The 25,788-nt window shown below is 45.6% G+C and overlaps 1 protein-coding gene across 1 annotated transcript in view; it reads left to right on the forward strand.

The window, feature by feature from the left end:
* LOC110522946 (A disintegrin and metalloproteinase with thrombospondin motifs 6) overlaps positions 1 to 25,788 on the forward strand; it is a 200,384-nt gene that overhangs the window by 19,265 nt on the left and 155,331 nt on the right.

Genomic DNA, 25,788 nt, shown 5'->3' on the forward strand with positions numbered 1-25,788 from the left:
TGTTCAGGGTTGTGGATGTGTTCAGAATGTTCAGGGTTGTGGATGTATTCAGAATGTTCGGGGTTGTGGATGTGTTCAGAATGTTCAGGGTTGTGGATGTATTCAGACTGTTCAGGGTTGTGGATGTGTTCAGACTGTTCAGGGTTGTGGATGTGTTCAGAATGTTCAAAGGTGTGGATGTGTTCAGACTGTTCAGGGTTGTAAATGTGTTCAGGGTTGTGGATGTATTCAGAATGTTCAGGGTCGTGGATGTATTCAGAATGTTCAGGGTTGTGGATGTATTCAGACTGTTCAGGGTTGTGGAAGTGTTCAGACTGTTCAGGGTTGTGGCTGTGTTCAGACTGTTCAGGGTTGTGGATGTATTCAGACTTTTCAGGGTTGTGGATGTATTCAGACTGTTCAGGGTTGTGTGTGTGTTCAGACTGTTCAGGGTTGTGGATGTGTTCAGACTGTTCAAGGTTGTGGATGTGTTCAGACTGTTCAGGGTTGTGGATGTGTTCAGAATGTTCAGGGTTGTGGATGTGTTCAGACTGTTCAGGGTTGTGTATGTGTTCAGGGTTGTGGATGTATTCAGACTGTTCAGGGTTGTGGATGTGTTCAGATTGTTCTGGGTTGTGGTGGTGTTCAGACTGTTCTGGGTTGTGGATGCAGACTTGTCTGGGTTGTGGATGTGTTCAGACTGTTCTGGGTTGTGGATGTGTTCAGACTGTTTTGGGTTGTGGATGTGTTCAGACTGTTCAGGGTTGTAGATGTGTTCAGACTGTTCAGGGTTGTGGATGTGTTCAGGGTTGTGGATGTATTCAGAATGTTCATAGTTGTGGATGTATTCAGAATGTTCTGGGTAGTGGATGTGTTCATAATGTTATGGGTTGTGGATGTGTTCAGACTGTTTTGGGTTGTGGATGTGTTCAGACTGTTCAAGGTTGTGGATGTGTTCAGACTGTTCAGGGTTGTGGATGTATTCAGAATGTTCAGGGTTGTGGATGTATTCAGACTGTTCAGGGTTGTGGAAGTGTTCAGACTGTTCAGGGTTGTGGCTGTGTTCAGACTGTTCAGGGTTGTGGATGTATTCAGACTGTTCAGGGTTGTGGATGTATTCAGACTGTTCAGGGTTGTGTGTGTGTTCAGACTGTTCAGGGTTGTGGATGTGTTCAGACTGTTCAAGGTTGTGGATGTGTTCAGACTGTTCAGGGTTTTGGATGTGTTCAGAATGTTCAGGGTTGTGGATGTGTTCAGACTGTTCAGGGTTGTGTATGTGTTCAGGGTTGTGGATGTATTCAGACTGTTCAGGGTTGTGGATGTGTTCAGATTGTTCTGGGTTGTGGTGGTGTTCAGACTGTTCTGGGTTGTGGATTCAGACTTGTCTGGGTTGTGGATGTGTTCAGACTGTTCTGGGTTGTGGATGTGTTCAGACTGTTTTGGGTTGTGGATGTGTTCAGACTGTTCAGGGTTGTGGATGTGTTCAGACTGTTCAGGGTTGTGGATGTGTTCAGGGTTGTGGATGTATTCAGAATGTTCATAGTTGTGGATGTATTCAGAATGTTCTGGGTAGTGGATGTGTTCATAATGTTATGGGTTGTGGATGTGTTCAGACTGTTCTGGGTTGTGGATGTTTTCAGACTGTTCAGGGTTGTGGATGTGTTCAGACTGTTCAGGGTTGTGGATGTGTTCAGACTGTTCAGGGTTGTGGATGTGTTCAGACTGTTCAAGGTTGTGGATGTGTTCAGACTGTTCAGGGTTGTGGATGTGTTCAGACTGTTCAGGGTTGTGGATGTGTTCAGACTGTTCAGGATTGTGGATGTGTTCAGACGGTTCAGGGTTGTGGATGTGTTCAGACTGTTCTGGGTTGTGGATGTGTTCAGACTGTTCAGGGTTGTGGATGTGTTCAGACTGTTCAGGGTTGTGGATATGTTCAGAATGTTCTGGGTTGTGGATGTGTTCAGACTGTTCAGGGTTGTGGCTGTGTTCAGACTGTTCAGGGTTGTGGATGTGTTCAGAAGATTCTGGGTTGTGTTCAGAAGATTCTGGGATGTGTTCAGAATTTTCTGGGTTGTGGATGTGTTCAGACTGTTCAGGGTTGTGGATATGTTCAGGGTTGTGGATGTGTTCAGACTGTTCAGGGTTGTGGATGTATTCAGAATGTTCAGGGTTGTGGATGTGTTCAGACTGTTCAGGGTTGTGGATGTGTTCAGACTGTTCAGGGTTGTGGATGTATTCAGACTGTTCAGGGTTGTGGATGTGTTCAGACTGTTCAGGGTTGTGGATGTGTTCAGACTGTTCAGGGTTGTGCATGTGTTCAGAATGTTCAGGGTTGTGGATGTATTCAGACTGTTCAGGGTTGTGGATGTGTTCAGACTGTTCAGGGTTGTGGATGTGTTCAGAATGTTCAGAGGTGTGGATGTGTTCAGACTGTTCAGGGTTGTGGATGTGTTCAGGGTTGTGGATGTATTCAGAATGTTCAGGGTCGTGGATGTATTCAGAATGTTCAGGGTTGTGGATGTATTCAGACTGTTCAGGGTTGTGGAAGTGTTCAGACTGTTCAGGGTTGTGGCTGTGTTCAGACTGTTCAGGGTTGTGTATGTATTCAGACTGTTCAGGGTTGTGGATGTATTCAGACTGTTCAGGGTTGTGTGTGTGTTCAGACTGTTCAGGGTTGTGGATGTGTTCATAATGTTCTGGGTTGTGCCGGGTGTTCTGAATGTTCAGAGTTGTGGATGTGTTCAGACTTTTCTGGGTTGTGGATGTGTTCAGAATGTTCAAGGTTGTGGATGTGTTCTGGGTTGTGGTGGTGTTCAGACTGTTCAGGGTTATAGATGTGTTCAGACGGTTCAGGGTTGTGGTTGTGTTCAGACTGTTCAGGGTTGTGGATGTGTTCAGAATATTCTGGGTTGTGGATGTGTTCAGACTATTCAGGGTTGTGGATGTGTTCAGACTGTTCTGGGTTGTGGATGTGTTCAGACTGTTCAGGGTTGTGGATGTGTTCAGACTGTTCAGGGTTGTGGATGTATTCAGACTGTTCAGGGTTGTGGATGTGTTGTGACTGTTCAGGGTTGTAGATGTGTTCAGGGTTGTGGATGTATTCAGAATGTTCAGGGCCGTGGATGTATTCAGAATGTTCAGGGTTGTGGATGTATTCAGACTGTTCAGGGTTGTGGAAGTGTTCAGACTGTTCAGGGTTGTGGCTGTGTTCAGACTGTTCAGGGTTGTGTATGTATTCAGACTGTTCAGGGTTGTGGATGTATTCAGACTGTTCAGGGTTGTGTGTGTGTTCAGACTGTTCAGGGTTGTGGATGTGTTCATAATGTTCTGGGTTGTGCCGGGTGTTCTGAATGTTCAGAGTTGTGGATGTGTTCAGACTGTTCTGGGTTGTGGATGTGTTCAGAATGTTCAAGGTTGTGGATGTGTTCTGGATTGTGGTGGTGTTCAGACTGTTCAGGGTTATAGATATGTTCAGACGGTTCAGGGTTGTGGATGTGTTCAGACTGTTCTGGGTTGTGGATGTGTTCAGACTGTTCAGGGTTGTGGATGTGTTCAGACTGTTCAGGATTGTGGATGTGTTCAGACGGTTCAGGGTTGTGGATGTGTTCAGACTGTTCTGGGTTGTGGATGTGTTCAGACTGTTCAGGGTTGTGGATGTGTTCAGACTGTTCAGGTTTGTGGATATGTTCAGAATGTTCTGGGTTGTGGATGTGTTCAGACTGTTCAGGGTTGTGGATGTGTTCAGAAGATTCTGGGTTGTGTTCAGAAGATTCTGGGATGTGTTCAGAATTTTCTGGGTTGTGGATGTGTTCAGACTGTTCAGGGTTGTGGATATGTTCAGGGTTGTGGATGTGTTCAGACTGTTCAGGGTTGTGGATGTGTTCAGAATGTTCAGGGTTGTGGATGTATTCAGAATGTTCGGGGTTGTGGATGTGTTCAGAATGTTCAGGGTTGTGGATGTATTCAGACTGTTCAGGGTTGTGGATGTGTTCAGACTGTTCAGGGTTGTGGCTGTGTTCAGACTGTTCAGGGTTGTGGATGTATTCAGACTGTTCAGGGTTGTGGATGTATTCAGACTGTTCAGGGTTGGGTGTGTGTTCAGACTGTTCAGGGTTGTGGATGTGTTCAGACTGTTCAAGGTTGTGGATGTGTTCAGACTGTTCAGGGTTTTGGATGTGTTCAGAATGTTCAGGGTTGTGGATGTGTTCAGACTGTTCAGGGTTGTGTATGTGTTCAGGGTTGTGGATGTATTCAGACTGTTGAGGGTTGTGGATGTGTTCAGATTGTTCTGGGTTGTGGTGGTGTTCAGACTGTTCTGGGTTGTGGATTCAGACTTGTCTGGGTTGTGGATGTGTTCAGACTGTTCTGGGTTGTGGATGTGTTCAGACTGTTTTGGGTTGTGGATGTGTTCAGACTGTTCAGGGTTGTGGATGTGTTCAGACTGTTCAGGGTTGTGGATGTGTTCAGGGTTGTGGATGTATTCAGAATGTTCATAGTTGTGGATGTATTCAGAATGTTCTGGGTAGTGGATGTGTTCATAATGTTATGGGTTGTGGATGTGTTCAGACTGTTCAGGGTTGTAGATGTGTTCAGACTGTTCAGGGTTGTGGATGTGTTCAGGGTTGTGGATGTATTCAGAATGTTCATAGTTGTGGATGTATTCAGAATGTTCTGGGTAGTGGATGTGTTCATAATGTTATGGGTTGTGGATGTGTTCAGACTGTTCAGGGTTGTGTATGTGTTCAGGGTTGTGGATGTATTCAGACTGTTCAGGGTTGTGGATGTGTTCAGATTGTTCTGGGTTGTGGTGGTGTTCAGACTGTTCTGGGTTGTGGATGCAGACTTGTCTGGGTTGTGGATGTGTTCAGACTGTTCTGGGTTGTGGATGTGTTCAGACTGTTTTGGGTTGTGGATGTGTTCAGACTGTTCAGGGTCGTGGATGTATTCAGACTGTTCAGGGTTGTGGAAGTGTTCAGACTGTTCAGGGTTGTGGCTGTGTTCAGACTGTTCAGGGTTGTGGATGTATTCAGACTGTTCTGGGTTGTGGATGTGTTCAGACTGTTCAGGATTGTGGATGTGTTCAGACGGTTCGGGGTTGTGGATGTGTTCAGACTGTTCTGGGTTGTGGATGTGTTCAGACTGTTCAGGGTTGTGGATGTGTTCAGACTGTTCAGGTTTGTGGATATGTTCAGAATGTTCTGGGTTGTGGATGTGTTCAGACTGTTCAGGGTTGTGGATGTGTTCAGAAGATTCTGGGTTGTGTTCAGAAGATTCTGGGATGTGTTCAGAATTTTCTGGGTTGTGGATGTGTTCAGACTGTTCAGGGTTGTGGATATGTTCAGGGTTGTGGATGTGTTCAGACTGTTCAGGGTTGTGGATGTGTTCAGAATGTTCAGGGTTGTGGATGTATTCAGAATGTTCGGGGTTGTGGATGTGTTCAGAATGTTCAGGGTTGTGGATGTATTCAGACTGTTCAGGGTTGTGGATGTGTTCAGACTGTTCAGGGTTGTGGATGTGTTCAGAATGTTCAAAGGTGTGGATGTGTTCAGACTGTTCAGGGTTGTAAATGTGTTCAGGGTTGTGGATGTATTCAGAATGTTCAGGGTCGTGGATGTATTCAGAATGTTCAGGGTTGTGGATGTATTCAGACTGTTCAGGGTTGTGGAAGTGTTCAGACTGTTCAGGGTTGTGGCTGTGTTCAGACTGTTCAGGGTTGTGGATGTATTCAGACTTTTCAGGGTTGTGGATGTATTCAGACTGTTCAGGGTTGTGTGTGTGTTCAGACTGTTCAGGGTTGTGGATGTGTTCAGACTGTTCAAGGTTGTGGATGTGTTCAGACTGTTCAGGGTTGTGGATGTGTTCAGAATGTTCAGGGTTGTGGATGTGTTCAGACTGTTCAGGGTTGTGTATGTGTTCAGGGTTGTGGATGTATTCAGACTGTTCACGGTTGTGGATGTGTTCAGATTGTTCTGGGTTGTGGTGGTGTTCAGACTGTTCTGGGTTGTGGATGCAGACTTGTCTGGGTTGTGGATGTGTTCAGACTGTTCTGGGTTGTGGATGTGTTCAGACTGTTTTGGGTTGTGGATGTGTTCAGACTGTTCAGGGTTGTAGATGTGTTCAGACTGTTCAGGGTTGTGGATGTGTTCAGGGTTGTGGATGTATTCAGAATGTTCATAGTTGTGGATGTATTCAGAATGTTCTGGGTAGTGGATGTGTTCATAATGTTATGGGTTGTGGATGTGTTCAGACTGTTTTGGGTTGTGGATGTGTTCAGACTGTTCAAGGTTGTGGATGTGTTCAGACTGTTCAGGGTTGTGGATGTATTCAGAATGTTCAGGGTTGTGGATGTATTCAGACTGTTCAGGGTTGTGGAAGTGTTCAGACTGTTCAGGGTTGTGGCTGTGTTCAGACTGTTCAGGGTTGTGGATGTATTCAGACTGTTCAGGGTTGTGGATGTATTCAGACTGTTCAGGGTTGTGTGTGTGTTCAGACTGTTCAGGGTTGTGGATGTGTTCAGACTGTTCAAGGTTGTGGATGTGTTCAGACTGTTCAGGGTTTTGGATGTGTTCAGAATGTTCAGGGTTGTGGATGTGTTCAGACTGTTCAGGGTTGTGTATGTGTTCAGGGTTGTGGATGTATTCAGACTGTTCACGGTTGTGGATGTGTTCAGATTGTTCTGGGTTGTGGTGGTGTTCAGACTGTTCTGGGTTGTGGATGCAGACTTGTCTGGGTTGTGGATGTGTTCAGACTGTTCTGGGTTGTGGATGTGTTCAGACTGTTTTGGGTTGTGGATGTGTTCAGACTGTTCAGGGTTGTAGATGTGTTCAGACTGTTCAGGGTTGTGGATGTGTTCAGGGTTGTGGATGTATTCAGAATGTTCATAGTTGTGGATGTATTCGGAATGTTCTGGGTAGTGGATGTGTTCATAATGTTATGGGTTGTGGATGTGTTCAGACTGTTTTGGGTTGTGGATGTGTTCAGACTGTTCAAGGTTGTGGATGTGTTCAGACTGTTCAGGGTTGTGGATGTATTCAGAATGTTCAGGGTTGTGGATGTATTCAGACTGTTCAGGGTTGTGGAAGTGTTCAGACTGTTCAGGGTTGTGGCTGTGTTCAGACTGTTCAGGGTTGTGGATGTATTCAGACTGTTCAGGGTTGTGGATGTATTCAGACTGTTCAGGGTTGTGTGTGTGTTCAGACTGTTCAGGGTTGTGGATGTGTTCAGACTGTTCAAGGTTGTGGATGTGTTCAGACTGTTCAGGGTTTTGGATGTGTTCAGAATGTTCAGGGTTGTGGATGTGTTCAGACTGTTCAGGGTTGTGTATGTGTTCAGGGTTGTGGATGTATTCAGACTGTTCAGGGTTGTGGATGTGTTCAGATTGTTCTGGGTTGTGGTGGTGTTCAGACTGTTCTGGGTTGTGGATTCAGACTTGTCTGGGTTGTGGATGTGTTCAGACTGTTCTGGGTTGTGGATGTGTTCAGACTGTTTTGGGTTGTGGATGTGTTCAGACTGTTCAGGGTTGTGGATGTGTTCAGACTGTTCAGGGTTGTGGATGTGTTCAGGGTTGTGGATGTATTCAGAATGTTCATAGTTGTGGATGTATTCAGAATGTTCTGGGTAGTGGATGTGTTCATAATGTTATGGGTTGTGGATGTGTTCAGACTGTTCTGGGTTGTGGATGTTTTCAGACTGTTCAGGGTTGTGGATGTGTTCAGACTGTTCAGGGTTGTGGATGTGTTCAGACTGTTCAGGGTTGTGGATGTGTTCAGACTGTTCAAGGTTGTGGATGTGTTCAGACTGTTCAGGGTTGTGGATGTGTTCAGACTGTTCAGGGTTGTGGATGTGTTCAGACTGTTCAGGATTGTGGATGTGTTCAGACGGTTCAGGGTTGTGGATGTGTTCAGACTGTTCTGGGTTGTGGATGTGTTCAGACTGTTCAGGGTTGTGGATGTGTTCAGACTGTTCAGGGTTGTGGATATGTTCAGAATGTTCTGGGTTGTGGATGTGTTCAGACTGTTCAGGGTTGTGGCTGTGTTCAGACTGTTCAGGGTTGTGGATGTGTTCAGAAGATTCTGGGTTGTGTTCAGAAGATTCTGGGATGTGTTCAGAATTTTCTGGTTTGTGGATGTGTTCAGACTGTTCAGGGTTGTGGATATGTTCAGGGTTGTGGATGTGTTCAGACTGTTCAGGGTTGTGGATGTATTCAGAATGTTCAGGGTTGTGGATGTGTTCAGACTGTTCAGGGTTGTGGATGTGTTCAGACTGTTCAGGGTTGTGGATGTATTCAGACTGTTCAGGGTTGTGGATGTGTTCAGACTGTTCAGGGTTGTGGATGTGTTCAGACTGTTCAGGGTTGTGCATGTGTTCAGAATGTTCAGGGTTGTGGATGTATTCAGACTGTTCAGGGTTGTGGAGGTGTTCAGACTGTTCAGGGTTGTGGATGTGTTCAGAATGTTCAGAGGTGTGGATGTGTTCAGACTGTTCAGGGTTGTGGATGTGTTCAGGGTTGTGGATGTATTCAGAATGTTCAGGGTCGTGGATGTATTCAGAATGTTCAGGGTTGTGGATGTATTCAGACTGTTCAGGGTTGTGGAAGTGTTCAGACTGTTCAGGGTTGTGGCTGTGTTCAGACTGTTCAGGGTTGTGTATGTATTCAGACTGTTCAGGGTTGTGGATGTATTCAGACTGTTCAGGGTTGTGTGTGTGTTCAGACTGTTCAGGGTTGTGGATGTGTTCATAATGTTCTGGGTTGTGCCGGGTGTTCTGAATGTTCAGAGTTGTGGATGTGTTCAGACTTTTCTGGGTTGTGGATGTGTTCAGAATGTTCAAGGTTGTGGATGTGTTCTGGGTTGTGGTGGTGTTCAGACTGTTCAGGGTTATAGATGTGTTCAGACGGTTCAGGGTTGTGGTTGTGTTCAGACTGTTCAGGGTTGTGGATGTGTTCAGAATATTCTGGGTTGTGGATGTGTTCAGACTATTCAGGGTTGTGGATGTGTTCAGACTGTTCTGGGTTGTGGATGTGTTCAGACTGTTCAGGGTTGTGGATGTGTTCAGACTGTTCAGGGTTGTGGATGTATTCAGACTGTTCAGGGTTGTGGATGTGTTGTGACTGTTCAGGGTTGTAGATGTGTTCAGGGTTGTGGATGTATTCAGAATGTTCAGGGCCGTGGATGTATTCAGAATGTTCAGGGTTGTGGATGTATTCAGACTGTTCAGGGTTGTGGAAGTGTTCAGACTGTTCAGGGTTGTGGCTGTGTTCAGACTGTTCAGGGTTGTGTATGTATTCAGACTGTTCAGGGTTGTGGATGTATTCAGACTGTTCAGGGTTGTGTGTGTGTTCAGACTGTTCAGGGTTGTGGATGTGTTCATAATGTTCTGGGTTGTGCCGGGTGTTCTGAATGTTCAGAGTTGTGGATGTGTTCAGACTGTTCTGGGTTGTGGATGTGTTCAGAATGTTCAAGGTTGTGGATGTGTTCTGGATTGTGGTGGTGTTCAGACTGTTCAGGGTTATAGATATGTTCAGACGGTTCAGGGTTGTGGATGTGTTCAGACTGTTCTGGGTTGTGGATGTGTTCAGACTGTTCAGGGTTGTGGATGTGTTCAGACTGTTCAGGATTGTGGATGTGTTCAGACGGTTCAGGGTTGTGGATGTGTTCAGACTGTTCTGGGTTGTGGATGTGTTCAGACTGTTCAGGGTTGTGGATGTGTTCAGACTGTTCAGGTTTGTGGATATGTTCAGAATGTTCTGGGTTGTGGATGTGTTCAGACTGTTCAGGGTTGTGGATGTGTTCAGAAGATTCTGGGTTGTGTTCAGAAGATTCTGGGATGTGTTCAGAATTTTCTGGGTTGTGGATGTGTTCAGACTGTTCAGGGTTGTGGATATGTTCAGGGTTGTGGATGTGTTCAGACTGTTCAGGGTTGTGGATGTGTTCAGAATGTTCAGGGTTGTGGATGTATTCAGAATGTTCGGGGTTGTGGATGTGTTCAGAATGTTCAGGGTTGTGGATGTATTCAGACTGTTCAGGGTTGTGGATGTGTTCAGACTGTTCAGGGTTGTGGATGTGTTCAGACTGTTCAGGGTTGTGGATGTATTCAGTCTTTTCAGGGTTGTGGATGTATTCAGACTGTTCAGGGTTGTGTGTGTGTTCAGACTGTTCAGGGTTGTGGATGTGTTCAGACTGTTCAAGGTTGTGGATGTGTTCAGACTGTTCAGGGTTGTGGATGTGTTCAGAATGTTCAGGGTTGTGGATGTGTTCAGACTGTTCAGGGTTGTGTATGTGTTCAGGGTTGTGGATGTATTCAGACTGTTCAGGGTTGTGGATGTGTTCAGATTGTTCTGGGTTGTGGTGGTGTTCAGACTGTTCTGGGTTGTGGATGCAGACTTGTCTGGGTTGTGGATGTGTTCAGACTGTTCATAGTTGTGGATGTATTCAGAATGTTCTGGGTAGTGGATGTGTTCATAATGTTATGGGTTGTGGATGTGTTCAGACTGTTCTGGGTTGTGGATGTGTTCAGACTGTTTTGGGTTGTGGATGTGTTCAGACTGTTCAAGGTTGTGGATGTGTTCAGACTGTTCAGGGTTGTGGATGTATTCAGAATGTTCAGGGTTGTGGATGTATTCAGACTGTTCAGGGTTGTGGAAGTGTTCAGACTGTTCAGGGTTGTGGCTGTGTTCAGACTGTTCAGGGTTGTGGATGTATTCAGACTGTTCAGGGTTGTGGATGTATTCAGACTGTTCAGGGTTGGGTGTGTGTTCAGACTGTTCAGGGTTGTGGATGTGTTCAGACTGTTCAAGGTTGTGGATGTGTTCAGACTGTTCAGGGTTTTGGATGTGTTCAGAATGTTCAGGGTTGTGGATGTGTTCAGACTGTTCAGGGTTGTGTATGTGTTCAGGGTTGTGGATGTATTCAGACTGTTGAGGGTTGTGGATGTGTTCAGATTGTTCTGGGTTGTGGTGGTGTTCAGACTGTTCTGGGTTGTGGATTCAGACTTGTCTGGGTTGTGGATGTGTTCAGACTGTTCTGGGTTGTGGATGTGTTCAGACTGTTTTGGGTTGTGGATGTGTTCAGACTGTTCAGGGTTGTGGATGTGTTCAGACTGTTCAGGGTTGTGGATGTGTTCAGGGTTGTGGATGTATTCAGAATGTTCATAGTTGTGGATGTATTCAGAATGTTCTGGGTAGTGGATGTGTTCATAATGTTATGGGTTGTGGATGTGTTCAGACTGTTCTGGGTTGTGGATGTTTTCAGACTGTTCAGGGTTGTGGATGTGTTCAGACTGTTCAGGGTTGTGGATGTATTCAGACTGTTCAGGGTTGTGGATGTGTTGTGACTGTTCAGGGTTGTAGATGTGTTCAGGGTTGTGGATGTATTCAGAATGTTCAGGGCCGTGGATGTATTCAGAATGTTCAGGGTTGTGGATGTATTCAGACTGTTCAGGGTTGTGGAAGTGTTCAGACTGTTCAGGGTTGTGGCTGTGTTCAGACTGTTCAGGGTTGTGTATGTATTCAGACTGTTCAGGGTTGTGGATGTATTCAGACTGTTCAGGGTTGTGTGTGTGTTCAGACTCATCAGGGTTGTGGATGTGTTCATAATGTTCTGGGTTGTGCCGGGTGTTCTGAATGTTCAGAGTTGTGGATGTGTTCAGACTGTTCTGGGTTGTGGATGTGTTCAGAATGTTCAAGGTTGTGGATGTGTTCTGGATTGTGGTGGTGTTCAGACTGTTCAGGGTTATAGATATGTTCAGACGGTTCAGGGTTGTGGATGTGTTCAGACTGTTCTGGGTTGTGGATGTGTTCAGACTGTTCAGGGTTGTGGATGTGTTCAGACTGTTCAGGATTGTGGATGTGTTCAGACGGTTCAGGGTTGTGGATGTGTTCAGACTGTTCTGGGTTGTGGATGTGTTCAGACTGTTCAGGGTTGTGGATGTGTTCAGACTGTTCAGGTTTGTGGATATGTTCAGAATGTTCTGGGTTGTGGATGTGTTCAGACTGTTCAGGGTTGTGGATGTGTTCAGAAGATTCTGGGTTGTGTTCAGAAGATTCTGGGATGTGTTCAGAATTTTCTGGGTTGTGGATGTGTTCAGACTGTTCAGGGTTGTGGATATGTTCAGGGTTGTGGATGTGTTCAGACTGTTCAGGGTTGTGGATGTGTTCAGAATGTTCAGGGTTGTGGATGTATTCAGAATGTTTGGGGTTGTGGATGTGTTCAGAATGTTCAGGGTTGTGGATGTATTCAGACTGTTCAGGGTTGTGGATGTGTTCAGACTGTTCAGGGTTGTGGATGTGTTCAGACTGTTCAGGGTTGTGGATGTATTCAGTCTTTTCAGGGTTGTGGATGTATTCAGACTGTTCAGGGTTGTGTGTGTGTTCAGACTGTTCAGGGTTGTGGATGTGTTCAGACTGTTCAAGGTTGTGGATGTGTTCAGACTGTTCAGGGTTGTGGATGTGTTCAGAATGTTCAGGGTTGTGGATGTGTTCAGACTGTTCAGGGTTGTGTATGTGTTCAGGGTTGTGGATGTATTCAGACTGTTCAGGGTTGTGGATGTGTTCAGATTGTTCTGGGTTGTGGTGGTGTTCAGACTGTTCTGGGTTGTGGATGCAGACTTGTCTGGGTTGTGGATGTGTTCAGACTGTTCTGGGTTGTGGATGTGTTCAGACTGTTTTGGGTTGTGGATGTGTTCAGACTGTTCAGGGTTGTGGATGTGTTCAGACTGTTCAGGGTTGTGGACGTGTTCAGGGTTGTGGATGTATTCAGAATGTTCATAGTTGTGGATGTATTCAGAATGTTCTGGGTAGTGGATGTGTTCATAATGTTCGGGGTTGTGGATGTGTTCAGACTGTTCTGGGTTGTGGATGTGTTCAGACTGTTCAGGGTTGTGGATGTGTTCAGACTGTTCAGGTTTGTGGATATGTTCAGAATGTTCTGGGTTGTGGATGTGTTCAGACTGTTCAGGGTTGTGGATGTGTTCAGAAGATTCTGGGTTGTGTTCAGAAGATTCTGGGATGTGTTCAGAATTTTCTGGGTTGTGGATGTGTTCAGACTGTTCAGGGTTGTGGATATGTTCAGGGTTGTGGATGTGTTCAGACTGTTCAGGGTTGTGGATGTGTTCAGAATGTTCAGGGTTGTGGATGTATTCAGAATGTTCGGGGTTGTGGATGTGTTCAGAATGTTCAGGGTTGTGGATGTATTCAGACTGTTCAGGGTTGTGGATGTGTTCAGACTGTTCAGGGTTGTGGATGTGTTCAGAATGTTCAAAGGTGTGGATGTGTTCAGACTGTTCAGGGTTGTAAATGTGTTCAGGGTTGTGGATGTATTCAGAATGTTCAGGGTCGTGGATGTATTCAGAATGTTCAGGGTTGTGGATGTATTCAGACTGTTCAGGGTTGTGGAAGTGTTCAGACTGTTCAGGGTTGTGGCTGTGTTCAGACTGTTCAGGGTTGTGGATGTATTCAGACTTTTCAGGGTTGTGGATGTATTCAGACTGTTCAGGGTTGTGTGTGTGTTCAGACTGTTCAGGGTTGTGGATGTGTTCAGACTGTTCAAGGTTGTGGATGTGTTCAGACTGTTCAGGGTTGTGGATGTGTTCAGAATGTTCAGGGTTGTGGATGTGTTCAGACTGTTCAGGGTTGTGTATGTGTTCAGGGTTGTGGATGTATTCAGACTGTTCACGGTTGTGGATGTGTTCAGATTGTTCTGGGTTGTGGTGGTGTTCAGACTGTTCTGGGTTGTGGATGCAGACTTGTCTGGGTTGTGGATGTGTTCAGACTGTTCTGGGTTGTGGATGTGTTCAGACTGTTTTGGGTTGTGGATGTGTTCAGACTGTTCAGGGTTGTAGATGTGTTCAGACTGTTCAGGGTTGTGGATGTGTTCAGGGTTGTGGATGTATTCAGAATGTTCATAGTTGTGGATGTATTCAGAATGTTCTGGGTAGTGGATGTGTTCATAATGTTATGGGTTGTGGATGTGTTCAGACTGTTTTGGGTTGTGGATGTGTTCAGACTGTTCAAGGTTGTGGATGTGTTCAGACTGTTCAGGGTTGTGGATGTATTCAGAATGTTCAGGGTTGTGGATGTATTCAGACTGTTCAGGGTTGTGGAAGTGTTCAGACTGTTCAGGGTTGTGGCTGTGTTCAGACTGTTCAGGGTTGTGGATGTATTCAGACTGTTCAGGGTTGTGGATGTATTCAGACTGTTCAGGGTTGTGTGTGTGTTCAGACTGTTCAGGGTTGTGGATGTGTTCAGACTGTTCAAGGTTGTGGATGTGTTCAGACTGTTCAGGGTTTTGGATGTGTTCAGAATGTTCAGGGTTGTGGATGTGTTCAGACTGTTCAGGGTTGTGTATGTGTTCAGGGTTGTGGATGTATTCAGACTGTTCACGGTTGTGGATGTGTTCAGATTGTTCTGGGTTGTGGTGGTGTTCAGACTGTTCTGGGTTGTGGATGCAGACTTGTCTGGGTTGTGGATGTGTTCAGACTGTTCTGGGTTGTGGATGTGTTCAGACTGTTTTGGGTTGTGGATGTGTTCAGACTGTTCAGGGTTGTAGATGTGTTCAGACTGTTCAGGGTTGTGGATGTGTTCAGGGTTGTGGATGTATTCAGAATGTTCATAGTTGTGGATGTATTCGGAATGTTCTGGGTAGTGGATGTGTTCAGACTGTTTTGGGTTGTGGATGTGTTCAGACTGTTCAAGGTTGTGGATGTGTTCAGACTGTTCAGGGTTGTGGATGTATTCAGAATGTTCAGGGTTGTGGATGTATTCAGACTGTTCAGGGTTGTGGAAGTGTTCAGACTGTTCAGGGTTGTGGCTGTGTTCAGACTGTTCAGGGTTGTGGATGTATTCAGACTGTTCAGGGTTGTGGATGTATTCAGACTGTTCAGGGTTGTGTGTGTGTTCAGACTGTTCAGGGTTGTGGATGTGTTCAGACTGTTCAAGGTTGTGGATGTGTTCAGACTGTTCAGGGTTTTGGATGTGTTCAGAATGTTCAGGGTTGTGGATGTGTTCAGACTGTTCAGGGTTGTGTATGTGTTCAGGGTTGTGGATGTATTCAGACTGTTCAGGGTTGTGGATGTGTTCAGATTGTTCTGGGTTGTGGTGGTGTTCAGACTGTTCTGGGTTGTGGATTCAGACTTGTCTGGGTTGTGGATGTGTTCAGACTGTTCTGGGTTGTGGATGTGTTCAGACTGTTTTGGGTTGTGGATGTGTTCAGACTGTTCAGGGTTGTGGATGTGTTCAGACTGTTCAGGGTTGTGGATGTGTTCAGGGTTGTGGATGTATTCAGAATGTTCATAGTTGTGGATGTATTCAGAATGTTCTGGGTAGTGGATGTGTTCATAATGTTATGGGTTGTGGATGTGTTCAGACTGTTCTGGGTTGTGGATGTTTTCAGACTGTTCAGGGTTGTGGATGTGTTCAGACTGTTCAGGGTTGTGGATGTGTTCAGACTGTTCAGGGTTGTGGATGTGTTCAGACTGTTCAAGGTTGTGGATGTGTTCAGACTGTTCAGGGTTGTGGATGTGTTCAGACTGTTCAGGGTTGTGGATGTGTTCAGACTGTTCAGGATTGTGGATGTGTTCAGACGGTTCAGGGTTGTGGATGTGTTCAGACTGTTCTGGGTTGTGGATGTGTTCAGACTGTTCAGGGTTGTGGATGTGTTCAGACTGTTCAGGGTTGTGGATATGTTCAGAATGTTCTGGGTTGTGGATGTGTTCAGACTGTTCAGGGTTGTGGCTGTGTTCAGACTGTTCAGGGTTGTGGATGTGTTCAGAAGATTCTGGGTTGTGTTCAGAAGATTCTGGGATGTGTTCAGAATTTTCTGGTTTGTGGATGTGTTCAGACTGTTCAGGGTTGTGGATATGTTCAGGGTTGTGGATGTGTTCAGACTGTTCAGGGTTGTGGATGTATTCAGAATGTTCAGGGTTGTGGATGTGTTCAGACTGTTCAGGGTTGTGGATGTGTTCAGACTGTTCAGGGTTGTGGATGTATTCAGACTGTTCAGGGTTGTGGATGTGTTCAGACTGTTCAGGGTTGTGGATGTGTTCAGACTGTTCAGGGTTGTGCATGTGTTCAGAATGTTCAGGGTTGTGGATGTATTCAGACTGTTCAGGGTTGTGGAGGTGTTCAGACTGTTCAGGGTTGTGGATGTGTTCAGAATGTTCAGAGGTGTGGATGTGTTCAGACTGTTCAGGGTTGTGGATGTGTTCAGGGTTGTGGATGTATTCAGAATGTTCAGGGTCGTGGATGTATTCAGAATGTTCAGGGTTGTGGATGTATTCAGACTGTTCAGGGTTGTGGAAGTGTTCAGACTGTTCAGGGTTGTGGCTGTGTTCAGACTGTTCAGGGTTGTGTATGTATTCAGACTGTTCAGGGTTGTGGATGTATTCAGACTGTTCAGGGTTGTGTGTGTGTTCAGACTGTTCAGGGTTGTGGATGTGTTCATAATGTTCTGGGTTGTGCCGGGTGTTCTGAATGTTCAGAGTTGTGGATGTGTTCAGACTTTTCTGGGTTGTGGATGTGTTCAGAATGTTCAAGGTTGTGGATGTGTTCTGGGTTGTGGTGGTGTTCAGACTGTTCAGGGTTATAGATGTGTTCAGACGGTTCAGGGTTGTGGTTGTGTTCAGACTGTTCAGGGTTGTGGATGTGTTCAGAATATTCTGGGTTGTGGATGTGTTCAGACTATTCAGGGTTGTGGATGTGTTCAGACTGTTCTGGGTTGTGGATGTGTTCAGACTGTTCAGGGTTGTGGATGTGTTCAGACTGTTCAGGGTTGTGGATGTATTCAGACTGTTCAGGGTTGTGGATGTGTTGTGACTGTTCAGGGTTGTAGATGTGTTCAGGGTTGTGGATGTATTCAGAATGTTCAGGGCCGTGGATGTATTCAGAATGTTCAGGGTTGTGGATGTATTCAGACTGTTCAGGGTTGTGGAAGTGTTCAGACTGTTCAGGGTTGTGGCTGTGTTCAGACTGTTCAGGGTTGTGTATGTATTCAGACTGTTCAGGGTTGTGGATGTATTCAGACTGTTCAGGGTTGTGTGTGTGTTCAGACTGTTCAGGGTTGTGGATGTGTTCATAATGTTCTGGGTTGTGCCGGGTGTTCTGAATGTTCAGAGTTGTGGATGTGTTCAGACTGTTCTGGGTTGTGGATGTGTTCAGAATGTTCAAGGTTGTGGATGTGTTCTGGATTGTGGTGGTGTTCAGACTGTTCAGGGTTATAGATATGTTCAGACGGTTCAGGGTTGTGGATGTGTTCAGACTGTTCTGGGTTGTGGATGTGTTCAGACTGTTCAGGGTTGTGGATGTGTTCAGACTGTTCAGGATTGTGGATGTGTTCAGACGGTTCAGGGTTGTGGATGTGTTCAGACTGTTCTGGGTTGTGGATGTGTTCAGACTGTTCAGGGTTGTGGATGTGTTCAGACTGTTCAGGTTTGTGGATATGTTCAGAATGTTCTGGGTTGTGGATGTGTTCAGACTGTTCAGGGTTGTGGATGTGTTCAGAAGATTCTGGGTTGTGTTCAGAAGATTCTGGGATGTGTTCAGAATTTTCTGGGTTGTGGATGTGTTCAGACTGTTCAGGGTTGTGGATATGTTCAGGGTTGTGGATGTGTTCAGACTGTTCAGGGTTGTGGATGTGTTCAGAATGTTCAGGGTTGTGGATGTATTCAGAATGTTCGGGGTTGTGGATGTGTTCAGAATGTTCAGGGTTGTGGATGTATTCAGACTGTTCAGGGTTGTGGATGTGTTCAGACTGTTCAGGGTTGTGGATGTGTTCAGACTGTTCAGGGTTGTGGATGTATTCAGTCTTTTCAGGGTTGTGGATGTATTCAGACTGTTCAGGGTTGTGTGTGTGTTCAGACTGTTCAGGGTTGTGGATGTGTTCAGACTGTTCAAGGTTGTGGATGTGTTCAGACTGTTCAGGGTTGTGGATGTGTTCAGAATGTTCAGGGTTGTGGATGTGTTCAGACTGTTCAGGGTTGTGTATGTGTTCAGGGTTGTGGATGTATTCAGACTGTTCAGGGTTGTGGATGTGTTCAGATTGTTCTGGGTTGTGGTGGTGTTCAGACTGTTCTGGGTTGTGGATGCAGACTTGTCTGGGTTGTGGATGTGTTCAGACTGTTCATAGTTGTGGATGTATTCAGAATGTTCTGGGTAGTGGATGTGTTCATAATGTTATGGGTTGTGGATGTGTTCAGACTGTTCTGGGTTGTGGATGTGTTCAGACTGTTTTGGGTTGTGGATGTGTTCAGACTGTTCAAGGTTGTGGATGTGTTCAGACTGTTCAGGGTTGTGGATGTATTCAGAATGTTCAGGGTTGTGGATGTATTCAGACTGTTCAGGGTTGTGGAAGTGTTCAGACTGTTCAGGGTTGTGGCTGTGTTCAGACTGTTCAGGGTTGTGGATGTATTCAGACTGTTCAGGGTTGTGGATGTATTCAGACTGTTCAGGGTTGGGTGTGTGTTCAGACTGTTCAGGGTTGTGGATGTGTTCAGACTGTTCAAGGTTGTGGATGTGTTCAGACTGTTCAGGGTTTTGGATGTGTTCAGAATGTTCAGGGTTGTGGATGTGTTCAGACTGTTCAGGGTTGTGTATGTGTTCAGGGTTGTGGATGTATTCAGACTGTTGAGGGTTGTGGATGTGTTCAGATTGTTCTGGGTTGTGGTGGTGTTCAGACTGTTCTGGGTTGTGGATTCAGACTTGTCTGGGTTGTGGATGTGTTCAGACTGTTCTGGGTTGTGGATGTGTTCAGACTGTTTTGGGTTGTGGATGTGTTCAGACTGTTCAGGGTTGTGGATGTGTTCAGACTGTTCAGGGTTGTGGATGTGTTCAGGGTTGTGGATGTATTCAGAATGTTCATAGTTGTGGATGTATTCAGAATGTTCTGGGTAGTGGATGTGTTCATAATGTTATGGGTTGTGGATGTGTTCAGACTGTTCTGGGTTGTGGATGTTTTCAGACTGTTCAGGGTTGTGGATGTGTTCAGACTGTTCAGGGTTGTGGATGTATTCAGACTGTTCAGGGTTGTGGATGTGTTGTGACTGTTCAGGGTTGTAGATGTGTTCAGGGTTGTGGATGTATTCAGAATGTTCAGGGCCGTGGATGTATTCAGAATGTTCAGGGTTGTGGATGTATTCAGACTGTTCAGGGTTGTGGAAGTGTTCAGACTGTTCAGGGTTGTGGCTGTGTTCAGACTGTTCAGGGTTGTGTATGTATTCAGACTGTTCAGGGTTGTGGATGTATTCAGACTGTTCAGGGTTGTGTGTGTGTTCAGACTCATCAGGGTTGTGGATGTGTTCATAATGTTCTGGGTTGTGCCGGGTGTTCTGAATGTTCAGAGTTGTGGATGTGTTCAGACTGTTCTGGGTTGTGGATGTGTTCAGAATGTTCAAGGTTGTGGATGTGTTCTGGATTGTGGTGGTGTTCAGACTGTTCAGGGTTATAGATATGTTCAGACGGTTCAGGGTTGTGGATGTGTTCAGACTGTTCTGGGTTGTGGATGTGTTCAGACTGTTCAGGGTTGTGGATGTGTTCAGACTGTTCAGGATTGTGGATGTGTTCAGACGGTTCAGGGTTGTGGATGTGTTCAGACTGTTCTGGGTTGTGGATGTGTTCAGACTGTTCAGGGTTGTGGATGTGTTCAGACTGTTCAGGTTTGTGGATATGTTCAGAATGTTCTGGGTTGTGGATGTGTTCAGACTGTTCAGGGTTGTGGATGTGTTCAGAAGATTCTGGGTTGTGTTCAGAAGATTCTGGGATGTGTTCAGAATTTTCTGGGTTGTGGATGTGTTCAGACTGTTCAGGGTTGTGGATATGTTCAGGGTTGTGGATGTGTTCAGACTGTTCAGGGTTGTGGATGTGTTCAGAATGTTCAGGGTTGTGGATGTATTCAGAATGTTTGGGGTTGTGGATGTGTTCAGAATGTTCAGGGTTGTGGATGTATTCAGACTGTTCAGGGTTGTGGATGTGTTCAGACTGTTCAGGGTTGTGGATGTGTTCAGACTGTTCAGGGTTGTGGATGTATTCAGTCTTTTCAGGGTTGTGGATGTATTCAGACTGTTCAGGGTTGTGTGTGTGTTCAGACTGTTCAGGGTTGTGGATGTGTTCAGACTGTTCAAGGTTGTGGATGTGTTCAGACTGTTCAGGGTTGTGGATGTGTTCAGAATGTTCAGGGTTGTGGATGTGTTCAGACTGTTCAGGGTTGTGTATGTGTTCAGGGTTGTGGATGTATTCAGACTGTTCAGGGTTGTGGATGTGTTCAGATTGTTCTGGGTTGTGGTGGTGTTCAGACTGTTCTGGGTTGTGGATGCAGACTTGTCTGGGTTGTGGATGTGTTCAGACTGTTCTGGGTTGTGGATGTGTTCAGACTGTTTTGGGTTGTGGATGTGTTCAGACTGTTCAGGGTTGTGGATGTGTTCAGACTGTTCAGGGTTGTGGACGTGTTCAGGGTTGTGGATGTATTCAGAATGTTCATAGTTGTGGATGTATTCAGAATGTTCTGGGTAGTGGATGTGTTCATAATGTTATGGGTTGTGGATGTGTTCAGACTGTTCTGGGTTGTGGATGTGTTCAGACTGTTTTGGGTTGTGGATGTGTTCAGACTGTTCAAGGTTGTAGATGTGTTCAGACTGTTCAGGGTTGTGGATGTATTCAGAATGTTCAGGGTTGTGGATGTATTCAGACTGTTCAGGGTTGTGGAAGTGTTCAGACTGTTCAGGGTTGTGGCTGTGTTCAGACTGTTCAGGGTTGTGGATGTATTCAGACTGTTCAGGGTTGTGGATGTATTCAGACTGTTCAGGGTTGGGTGTGTGTTCAGACTGTTCAGGGTTGTGGATGTGTTCAGACTGTTCAAGGTTGTGGATGTGTTCAGACTGTTCAGGGTTTTGGATGTGTTCAGAATGTTCAGGGTTGTGGATGTGTTCAGACTGTTCAGGGTTGTGTATGTGTTCAGGGTTGTGGATGTATTCAGACTGTTGAGGGTTGTGGATGTGTTCAGATTGTTCTGGGTTGTGGTGGTGTTCAGACTGTTCTGGGTTGTGGATTCAGACTTGTCTGGGTTGTGGATGTGTTCAGACTGTTCTGGGTTGTGGATGTGTTCAGACTGTTTTGGGTTGTGGATGTGTTCAGACTGTTCAGGGTTGTGGATGTGTTCAGACTGTTCAGGGTTGTGGATGTGTTCAGGGTTGTGGATGTATTCAGAATGTTCATAGTTGTGGATGTATTCAGAATGTTCTGGGTAGTGGATGTGTTCATAATGTTATGGGTTGTGGATGTGTTCAGACTGTTCTGGGTTGTGGATGTTTTCAGACTGTTCAGGGTTGTGGATGTGTTCAGACTGTTCAGGGTTGTGGATGTGTTCAGACTGTTCAGGGTTGTGGATGTGTTCAGACTGTTCAAGGTTGTGGATGTGTTCAGACTGTTCAGGGTTGTGGATGTGTTCAGATTGTTCAGGGTTGTGGATGTGTTCAGACTGTTCTGGGCTGTGGATGTGTTCAGACTGTTCAGGGTTGTGGATGTGTTCAGACTGTTCAGGGTTGTGGATGTATTCAGACTGTTCAGGGTTGTGGATGTGTTGTGACTGTTCAGGGTTGTAGATGTGTTCAGGGTTGTGGATGTATTCAGAATGTTCAGGGCCGTGGATGTATTCAGAATGTTCAGGGTTGTGGATGTATTCAGACTGTTCAGGGTTGTGGAAGTGTTCAGACTGTTCAGGGTTGTGGCTGTGTTCAGACTGTTCAGGGTTGTGTATGTATTCAGACTGTTCAGGGTTGTGGATGTATTCAGACTGTTCAGGGTTGTGTGTGTGTTCAGACTGTTCAGGGTTGTGGATGTGTTCATAATGTTCTGGGTTGTGCCGGGTGTTCTGAATGTTCAGAGTTGTGGATGTGTTCAGACTGTTCTGGGTTGTGGATGCGTTCAGAATGTTCAAGGTTGTGGATGTGTTCTGGATTGTGGTGGTGTTCAGACTGTTCAGGGTTATAGATGTGTTCAGACGGTTCAGGGTTGTGGATGTGTTCAGACTGTTCTGGGTTGTGGATGTGTTCAGACTGTTCAGGGTTGTGGTTGTGTTCAGACTGTTCAGGATTGTGGATGTGTTCAGACGGTTCAGGGTTGTGGATGTGTTCAGACTGTTCTGGGTTGTGGATGTGTTCAGACTGTTCAGGGTTGTGGATGTGTTCAGACTGTTCAGGTTTGTGGATATGTTCAGAATGTTCTGGGTTGTGGATGTGTTCAGACTGTTCAGGGTTGTGGATGTGTTCAGAAGATTCTGGGTTGTGTTCAGAAGATTCTGGGATGTGTTCAGAATTTTCTGGGTTGTGGATGTGTTCAGACTGTTCAGGGTTGTGGATATGTTCAGGGTTGTGGATGTGTTCAGACTGTTCAGGGTTGTGGATGTGTTCAGAATGTTCAGGGTTGTGGATGTATTCAGAATGTTCGGGGTTGTGGATGTGTTCAGAATGTTCAGGGTTGTGGATGTATTCAGACTGTTCAGGGTTGTGGATGTGTTCAGACTGTTCAGGGTTGTGGATGTGTTCAGACTGTTCAGGGTTGTGGATGTATTCAGACTTTTCAGGGTTGTGGATGTATTCAGACTGTTCAGGGTTGTGTGTGTGTTCAGACTGTTCAGGGTTGTGGATGTGTTCAGACTGTTCAAGGTTGTGGATGTGTTCAGACTGTTCAGGGTTGTGGATGTGTTCAGAATGTTCAGGGTTGTGGATGTGTTCAGACTGTTCAGGGTTGTGTATGTGTTCAGGGTTGTGGATGTATTCAGACTGTTCAGGGTTGTGGATGTGTTCAGATTGTTCTGGGTTGTGGTGGTGTTCAGACTGTTCTGGGTTGTGGATGCAGACTTGTCTGGGTTGTGGATGTGTTCAGACTGTTCTGGGTTGTGGATGTGTTCAGACTGTTTTGGGTTGTGAATGTGTTCAGACTGTTCAGGGTTGTGGATGTGTTCAGACTGTTCAGGGTTGTGGACGTGTTCAGGGTTGTGGATGTATTCAGAATGTTCATAGTTGTGGATGTATTCAGAATGTTCTGGGTAGTGGATGTGTTCATAATGTTATGGGTTGTGGATGTGTCCAGACTGTTCTGGGTTGTGGATGTGTTCAGACTGTTTTGGGTTGTGGATGTGTTCAGACTGTTCAAGGTTGTGGATGTGTTCAGACTGTTCAGGGTTGTGGATGTATTCAGAATGTTCAGGGTTGTGGATGTATTCAGACTGTTCAGGGTTGTGGAAGTGTTCAGACTGTTCAGGGTTGTGGCTGTGTTCAGACTGTTCAGGGTTATGGATGTATTCAGACTGTTCAGGGTTGTGGATGTATTCAGACTGTTCAGGGTTGGGTGTGTGTTCAGACTGTTCAGGGTTGTGGATGTGTTCAGACTGTTCAAGGTTGTGGATGTGTTCAGACTGTTCAGGGTTTTGGATGTGTTCAGAATGTTCAGGGTTGTGGATGTGTTCAGACTGTTCAGGGTTGTGTATGTGTTCAGGGTTGTGGATGTATTCAGACTGTTGAGGGTTGTGGATGTGTTCAGATTGTTCTGGGTTGTGGTGGTGTTCAGACTGTTCTGGGTTGTGGATTCAGACTTGTCTGGGTTGTGGATGTGTTCAGACTGTTCTGGGTTGTGGATGTGTTCAGACTGTTTTGGGTTGTGGATGTGTTCAGACTGTTCAGGGTTGTGGATGTGTTCAGACTGTTCAGGGTTGTGGATGTGTTCAGGGTTGTGGATGTATTCAGAATGTTCATAGTTGTGGATGTATTCAGAATGTTCTGGGTAGTGGATGTGTTCATAATGTTATGGGTTGTGGATGTGTTCAGACTGTTCTGGGTTGTGGATGTTTTCAGACTGTTCAGGGTTGTGGATGTGTTCAGACTGCTCAGGGTTGTGGATGTGTTCAGACTGCTCAGGGTTGTGGATGTGTTCAGACTGTTCAAGGTTGTGGATGTGTTCAGACTGTTCAGGGTTGTGGATGTGTTCAGATTGTTCAGGGTTGTGGATGTGTTCAGACTGTTCAGGGTTGTGGATGTGTTCAGACTGTTCAGGGTTGTGGATGTGTTCAAAATGTTCAGGGTTGTGGATGTATTCAGACTTTTCATGGTTGTGGGTGTGTTCAGACTGTTCAGGGTTGTAGATGTGTTCAGACTGTTCAGGGTTGTGGATGTATTCAGACTGTTCAGGGTTGTGGATGTATTCAGACTGTTCAGGGTTGTGGATGTGTTCGGAATGTTCAGGGTTGTGGATGTGTTCAGACTGTTCAGGGTTGTGGATGTGTTCAGACTGTTCAAGGTTGTGGATGTGTTCAGACTGTTCAGGGTTATGGATGTGTTCAGAATGTTCAGGGTTGTGGATGTGTTCAGAATGTTCAGGGTTGTGAACGTATTCAGACTGTTCAGGGTTGTGGATGTGTTCAGAATGTTCAGGGTTGTGGATGTATTGAATGTTCCAGGTTGTGGATGTGTTCAGACTGTTCAGGGTTGTGGATGTGTTCAAAATGTTCAGGTTTGTTGATGTGTTCAGACTGTTCAGGGTTGTGGATGTGTTCAGACTGTTCAGGGTTGTGGATGTGTTCAGACTGTTCAGTGTTGTGGATGTATTCAGAATGTTCATGGTTGTGGATGTATTCAGACTGTTCAGGGTTGTGGATGTGTTCGGAATGTTCAGGGTTGTGGATATGTTCAGACTGTTCAGGGTTGTGGATGTGTTCAGACTGTTCAAGGTTGTGGATGTGTTCAGACTGTTTAGGGTTGTGGATGTGTTCAGACTGTTCAAGGTTGTGGATGTGTTCAGACTGTTCAGGGTTGTGGATGTGTTCAGGCTGTTCAAGGTTGTGGATGTGTTCAGACTGTTCAGGGTTGTGGATGTGTTCAGGCTGTTCAAGGTTGTGGATGTGTTCAGACTGTTCAGGGTTGTGGATGTGTTCATACTGTTCAGGGTTGTGGATGTGTTCAGGATGTTCAGGGTTGTGGATGTGTTCAGACTGTTCAGGGTTGTGGATGTGTTCAGACTGTTCAGGGTTGTGGATGTGTTCAGACTGTTCAGTGTTGTGGATGTGTTCAGACTGTTCAGTGTTGTGGATGTATTCAGAATGTTCATGGTTGTGGATGTATTCAGACTGTTCAGGGTTGTGGATGTTTTCAGACTGTTCGGGGTTGTGGATGTGTTCAGACTGTTCAGGGTTGTGGATGTGTTCAGACTGTTCAGGGTTGTGGATGTGTTCAGAATGTTCAGGGTTGTGGATGTATTCAGAATGTTCAGGGTTGTGGATGTATTCAGACTTTTCAGGGTTGTCGGTGTGTTCAGACTGTTCAGGGTTGTAGATGTGTTCAGACTGTTCAGGGTTGTGGATGTATTCAGACTGTTCAGGGTTGTGGATGTATTCAGACTGTTCAGGGTTGTGGATTTGTTCGGAATGTTCAGGGTTGTGGATGTGTTCAGACTGTTCAGGGTTGTGGATGTGTTCAGACTGTTCAGGTTTGTGGATGTGTTCAGACTGTTCAGGGTTGTGGATGTGTTCAGACTGTTCAGGGTTGTGGATGTGTTCAGACTGTTCAGTGTTGTGGATGTATTCAGAATGTTCATGGTTGTGGATGTATTCAGACTGTTCAGGGTTGTGGATGTGTTCAGACTGTTCAGAGTTGTGGATGTGTTCAGACTGTTCAGGGTTGTGGATGTGTTCAGACTGTTCAGGGTTGTGGATGTGTTCAGACTGTTCAGTGTTGTGGATGTATTCAGAATGTTCATGGTTGTGGATGTATTCAGACTGTTCAGGGTTGTGGATGTGTTTGGAATGTTCAGGGTTGTGGATATGTTCAGACTGTTCA

This window comes from Oncorhynchus mykiss, chromosome 5, assembly GCF_057628025.1.
Source record: "Oncorhynchus mykiss isolate SJ-2025 chromosome 5, ASM5762802v1, whole genome shotgun sequence".
NCBI lineage: Eukaryota > Metazoa > Chordata > Actinopteri > Salmoniformes > Salmonidae > Oncorhynchus > Oncorhynchus mykiss.